The sequence below is a fragment of the Lolium perenne genome, chromosome 3, assembly GCF_019359855.2.
Source record: "Lolium perenne isolate Kyuss_39 chromosome 3, Kyuss_2.0, whole genome shotgun sequence".
NCBI lineage: Eukaryota > Viridiplantae > Streptophyta > Magnoliopsida > Poales > Poaceae > Lolium > Lolium perenne.
Genome location: NC_067246.2, coordinates 244,007,932 through 244,014,780, shown reverse-complemented (window position 1 = coordinate 244,014,780; position 6,849 = coordinate 244,007,932). Strand labels below are relative to the sequence as shown.

The following is a 6,849-nucleotide window of genomic DNA, read 5'->3' as shown; positions in this document are numbered from 1 at the left end:
TTCCTGTCCAGCTACGTCGATTCCCTTCTCTGCATCAAGCAATACCCGTACGCAGATCCGACAAAAGGGAAGGTGGTCGTACAGTATGATCATATGTTGCCTGGGAAGGTGAAGAAACAAGCGCTGAAATGCAAGCAAGTTTGCCCAACTAAATGGTCCAGGCCATGCCCAAGTTGGACAAAACTAAATGTGGATGGATCATGGGTGTCTGAAGATGTTTCAGGTGGTGCCGGTATGATCTTGCGTGATGATCAGGGCCAGATTATCTTCTCTGCATGTCGGCTCCTGGAAGGTTGTGACAGTCCAATTGAAGCAGAACTGAAGGCGTGTGTCGAGGGCTTATACCTGGCCATGCAATGGACGGATCGGCCGATCCTCCTGGAGTGTGATTGCCTAGAGGCAGTACATATGATAAATGATGATGATGTTAACCGATCGAAGATGGCTGGCCTTGTCAATGAAGTAAAGAGCTACTGTCGTTCTGGTAGGGTGTGTAAGGTTACACATATTAGTAGAGAAATAAACTGTGTGAGCCATAGTCTGGCTCAGTTGAGTCGCGCTCTCTCTTGTTCTAAAATCTGGATCCGTTCAGGACCAGATGAAATTCGTTTAGCTTGTAATCAGGATGATACTCTTGTTCCTTGATTAATATATTTTCCCCGCGAGGGGGAACTTCCCGCAAAAAAAAATTCATTATTGCCACTGGTGGGCATGGCTGAATTAGATCAAACTGTAGAATTCTCATGGCATACAAAATACCAGTTTTTCACTAACTACCACCATTAGGGGAATAAATGTAACTTTTTGTTCTTTTGTTTTCATCCGCTCCCTCAGATTGCTTGTCGGGCTTCTCTTGTCATTTCTATGTTGACTGTTGGCACTTAGGAAATGGTCAATACTATTCGGTTCAAAATCAATCTACAATGTATATAATGAAATTAATCAAGCAACAACACAGTGACAAAAGAAATTTACAACGACACATAGGTATTGTTTCCTCTGAATTCAAGTAAGATGGTACGAACTGCACTTATTTTGGAAAGTATAACAAGGATTCTTTTAGAGTGTAGGATGAATAGCTCAAATAAAAACATAAGAGATACACTACTCTCTCCGATCCAAATTACTTGATGCTAAAATGAGTGTATCTACAATTAAAATGTGTCTAGATACATCTATATTAGCATCAAGTAATATGAATCGGAGGGAGTACATGAAATGCTAAACAACATTACAACTCATGAACTGATAAAAACACTATAGAAGGTGTACATAAACTCTAGAAACGCCATGGAATAAAAAGTTGACCCCACCTTGCTTGGCTGTGCTATGGACTTGCAAAAGAATGTGTATGTTTCTTCCCAAAAAAATCTCGCTTCTTCAACATGCAATTTTTCCTAGAAAACAATGAGGCATATGATACAAGTTTTACTTTTGTAGTATTAGTACCCCTAAACCCTCTCAAAAAATACACCTAGACAGAAATATGATGAAAATTCCCTTCTTAAACTTCATGCGAAACATGTCCCATCTTTCACAGCCTAAGACAGGATTTTAGACAGGTCATTGCACACATAATTAGGTGCTGGCACATACATACTAAACCAGACACCCTAATGCTTTATTTTCTCCACGATCATTCGTACTTGTTTCAGCCCCCTTCCGTCGGAACCCATGATAAACGCTACTGGGTTGGTAAAGAGCCGAGCGCCCATCCTGCTGAACAATAAGAGAATTACAGAGATCATCAAGCGCTCGGGGCTTAAAACAAAGGATGGGGAAAGATATGGTTATGATGTCCCATCTTTCACAGCCTAGGGAATGATTTTAGACAGGTTATTGCACACATAAATTAGGAGCTCACACATACAAACTAAATCAGGCGCCTAAATGCTTTATTTTCTCCTCAATCATTTGTACCTGTTTTAGTCCCCTTCCATTGGAACCCATGATAAACGCTACCGGGTTGACAAAGAGCCGAGCTCCCATCATGCTAAACAATAAGAAAACAACATAGATCATCAAGGGCTCAGGACTTAAAATAAGGGTTGGAAAAAAGATAGGGTTAGGATGTCCCATCTTTCATAGCCTAGCAGGGAAGGATTTTAGACAGGTCATTGTACACATAAATGAGGAGTTCGCACATACAAATCAAACCAGGCGCCTTAATGCTTTATTGTTTCAGTACCCTTCCCTTGGAACCCATGATAAACGCTATTGTGTTAGCAAAGAGCCGAACACCTCTTCTTTCTGAACAATAAGAGCATTACAGAGATCATCAAGGGCTTAGGGCTTAAAGTAAAGGATGTAGAAAATATAAGGTTAGGATTTACATGGTCTTAGTGTAACATCGCTCGTACACCGTCGAGTTATAATTTCCGGGCCGACCCAACACGCCTTGAGCAGTCAATTTTGCTTTGCAATCGCTTGCCCACCGTCGTAGCCGCTCGCCCGCCGCTAACCCGCTTCAACAGCCAGCCACCGTCTCTCCATCACTCGTGGAGACTGGGGCACCGCCTCCGCTCTCAGGAGAGGGGCATGTGCCAGATAGAAGTCTCTCTCCGCAGCGGCGCACCCAGGAATCGCGCTAGGTCCGACGGCCCAAGTACCTACAACCCCATCTGGCCCAATTAACCTGAAAACGCCTTTCGGTCTGCAGAGTACCAACCCTTTGATGTGGCCCGGGTTAGTTAAGCACGAACTGACGACGCGACTTACTCCAGCGACGGCTCAGGTAAGACGGGATGATCTGGACAGTATGTACACGAGATCCGACGGCCCAGAAAGTAAAATCATTGTGGTAGCTCCTAGGTGGTTGAGTTTTATACTGCCCAAAGAGCAGAAACTTCTGTTTATTCGACAGCAAGAGTGCACAATCTACATATCAACTAAGACCAAAAACACTAAAACAATTCCCTTGAAGAAAAAAATGGACTTACTGATTTTGCAGAATCCATGCTGAAAAATGGACTTGTTGATTCTTCAAAAACAATGAACATCATTTATCAGGAGAGATTTCCATAAGGAGATGGCACAAAAGAATCTCTGTACACAGTGAAAAATAACGTAAAAGACCAAATAAAAATGTGATTTCAAAGTAGATTATGCAGAGTAACCATTTAATTACTTCAATATAAACATCTTATTTTCTCACCTTATAGATTCGGCCAATATTGAGGCATTGACAATCTACAAAAAGTAATATGGCTGATTGGATACCAAATACCAAATGTCCTTGATATAAATACAGAGGAATGAACATGATACGATGGCTAGTTGTATACTCTGCAATCTGACATGCACCAGAGTACCACACCAATCACATTACAGGGAAGGAACAAAGGTAACAATTACAGGAAATAAGCGAAAACAAACCTATCCATGAGCCTTGTTTGAACTTTGATGAGAGTAGGGTGCAAGACAATCGTAGCACGAAGTCTTCATGGTCCCAGTCATCACTGCAAACACTTCGTGGGGAAGCAATTAATCCCATAAAGCAAGATAAGCCAAGGCTATTAATCACCGATCTGAACATTGTGGGAATCCAATTTTGCGATACAATGCAAGATCCGATACATCTAGCAAGCAAACAAGGCAAACGCCTCACCTCACCTATGTGGCTATGTCAGTTGTCTGTCAACCACACATAAGTACTATATTAACTAGCAACAAACATCCTTTTTCTTAGAATTTTGGGTTAATTTCTGAGCTCACTTGGTGGTGACACGTATGTGCTTAGATAGTTTCATTACCGCAGTTGTTTTCATGTGTACATTTTTGGTGGCTCTAGAATTTTTAGGGAGGCTGGGAAACAGTGCGGTACTTTTTAAGCTTTCTTTGGCGTGTGGCTGTAATATTGAGATGGTGAAAGCGGTGCCCTGTCGCTTAACACTTGATTGGTCCCAAGCTGACCAGTGCCCCCACCACTCGATTCCCCATCTCTCACATCTCTTCTCTCTGCCCTGCTCCCCTCCGGATACAGATCAGGTGACATGCACCTTTTGCATGTCACCGTGTGACATGCGGCCTAAATCCAAATTTAAATATTGCGAAAAAATCTGAAAAAAATCATGCATGTTCACAACACATATTAAGATAACCCCTAAAAATTTCAGATCAAAATTCGAAACATACATCGAGAAACAAAAAAGAGAAATCTGTCATTAATAGTTCCCGAATTCAAATATGAGTTTCTCTGTAGACTATTCACATCTGAGTTTCTTTTTTTGTTTCTCGATGTATGTTTCGAATTTTAATCTAAAATTTTTAGGGATTATCTTAATATGTGTTGTGAACATGCATGCTTTTTTAAAAATAAAATTGCAATATTTAAATTTGAATTTAGATCGCATATCACACGGTGCCATGCAAAAGATCTGTGTCCCTCCCCTCCATGGCCATAACTAGAGCCGCCGCCTCCTACTCCTCTTCCATTTTCCCGGCACCGCGGTGCTTGGCTGCGCCCCTACGCGCGCCCTTAGTTGCCGGAAATCTCGGTTAAGCGGTGGGTGGTCAAAGACAAAGTGTTGCTTGCTGTTCCACCATCGAACGATTCCAGCGGCGCGACGCGCGTCCCAGCGGGAGAGGCCTTTTATCCCCTCCACCCCTCATCTCCCTCCCGCACGCGAAGGGGCGCAAGAGAGCATGGCGGAAGGTCGGCTGCAAGATTGAAGCGGCACTAGGCAAGCTCGAGGGACGTAGGCCGGAAGCCGTGGCTGTCTCCATGAAGGCCGTCCTCGGAGCCTACCTCGGCGTGCACGTATTGGCGGCGTTCCCCATGATTTCACCCGTATGGCTGGGCTCTTCTCAGGGCGGAAACGCTCCTAGGCTTGCTGTAGATCGAGGGAGGCCGCGGCCAAGGGGACCTGCATCGTGACGCAGGACATGGACTTCATGGTGAGGGATGAGGGCGAGCACATGTCGCCACTGCAGTTCACGACTTCTCTCGGTCACCGATTCCGGTGTTCCCCGCCACTGGCATCTTTATTTGCGATTCTGTCGATGATGACCTCTTATTTCCTTCCATGGTATGTGGTGCTTCGGTTAGACCTGCAGATTCAATTGCATTTTTTGACGATTTGTTTTCCTATCCGTTCATTATTGTTTGCAGGCTGCTCCTACCGCCGATTAATTTCACGACCCTGAAGTTCCTTTGGTCGTACGTCTCCGAATCCCCTATCTTTTACAACTCTCATATTCACGGAGAAGGCACACAAATCTTAATCCCCTTTCAACCTCTGGTTCTCAAAAGTACATATTCCTGTATACTAATTTATTCATTACATTGCAGTTCACGAAGGATCGAATCAGGACTTTCACATGTTCAGCTGCTGTGATTCTGTCTTCTTTTGCATGAAACCATGCTAACCACGCCTCTTCAAAAAAGATTCAGGTTCTGCTTTTCTTTCAGATTGATGTGGTGTTTTGGCTAACTGAAGGCAACAACTTGAAAACTGCTTGGATGTGTGCTATGCAGGTGCTCTTAGTGCAACAATATAATTGCTCTGCTTGGTAGCGCATGCTGAAGCGATGGCCTGCATGGTTGGTGCAATGTAAGCTCAATACTTCTTCATATAGGTTTCCACAGGTTCTCGATGAGTATGCGTGGTGTTGCAGGCCATCGGCGAGTCCGACCTGCTTCTTTACCTCCTCCAGCTCCACGCCATTGTCATGGGCTGGATGCTGTTATTGATGTGTCGCCGCCTCGCCGTGGTGGTTCTTCTGCTGATACACAGATCCAAGGCGGTGTAGGCATCCTGTTCCTGAGCAAGGTCGTGGCCAATCGGCTTCTTCTGATACATCTCATGTACGTGATGCAAGCATCCTCTATCTTTTTGGCCATGGCTCTCTAAATTTGCCGAAAGTCACATGTTGCTAGATTAGTTGTGCTCATGTTGTTGCAGATGAAACAATCAAACTATAGGCATGTACACCATCCACATATTCGATTAAAGGCCCAATCAACATTATTTACAGGAAATTTGACCTTGCATGATGGATCTACAAGGGCTATGGTCTTCACCAGGTGAGCTAAATCCACCTTGCAGTTGTCAATGGGCAGTTACTTCATCATCAACTGTATGACTTCAATTGAAGTTAAGCTCAATCATTGCATATGTAACTGCTACCGTCATTACTTTAAAAGGACATTTTAGTTTAATGATTAGTCTGGTAGTCAAATATGTCGGACATCCTGTACGGAAAGCACATACGTGGGCTCAAGCTTTGCTTACACTACTATGCATAGTAACATAATATCCATGCTTTGGATTTTCGGCAAACATGACAAATTGAGTGCTACAATGTATGTGGATTCATTCCTCTTAGTATGTGATGATGAAAACTTTGCAATGCTCCTTGACTAGCATATCTACTCAGTAATCTGTCTGGCTTGAATCTGTGAAATATACAAAAAAAGGGACTTTTTTTTGCTTTTATCATGACTAAATACCTCAAGTTTTTTTTGTTAATGGTTAAATCAGAAACTTGTAACCACGAGTGTGGTTCAAGCAGCGCTATGAATGAAGACACTAGACCATCTCTAATTAAAAGCAAAAGATATTTTGACAATGTGTTCGGTAGGTATTTTATTTTTTGAGAATTGGTAAGGCTAATTTTGACTATCAGAGATAAAAATAATATTTAAACAAAAAGAAGCAAACTGTGGTCATACATCTTTCTTTCTATGAAAAAAGTGAACAATTATTCATTTGATTATTACGCATGCGATGCCTAAAGTTATATGGCAAGCCATTTGGAACTATGTTGATGGTGCCTGCTATCTCTTCGCACATTAAACGACACTAGACCATCTCTAATTAAAAGTAAAAATATTTTCACAATGTATTC

At 42.7% G+C, this 6,849-nt stretch overlaps 1 long non-coding RNA gene across 2 annotated transcripts; it reads left to right on the top strand.

Annotated features, from left to right (window-relative positions):
* The first annotated feature begins 5,427 nt into the window (after positions 1 to 5,427).
* On the top strand, positions 5,428 to 6,411 carry LOC127343758 (uncharacterized). Of its 2 annotated transcripts, none has more exons than XR_011755880.1 (3): positions 5,428 to 5,552; positions 5,736 to 5,806; positions 5,977 to 6,411. It is a non-coding gene; the product is annotated as an uncharacterized lncRNA (long non-coding RNA). The 2 variants fall into 2 exon arrangements; XR_011755881.1 differs by having other exon boundaries at positions 5,904 to 6,411.
* Positions 6,412 to 6,849: the final 438 nt, after the last annotated feature.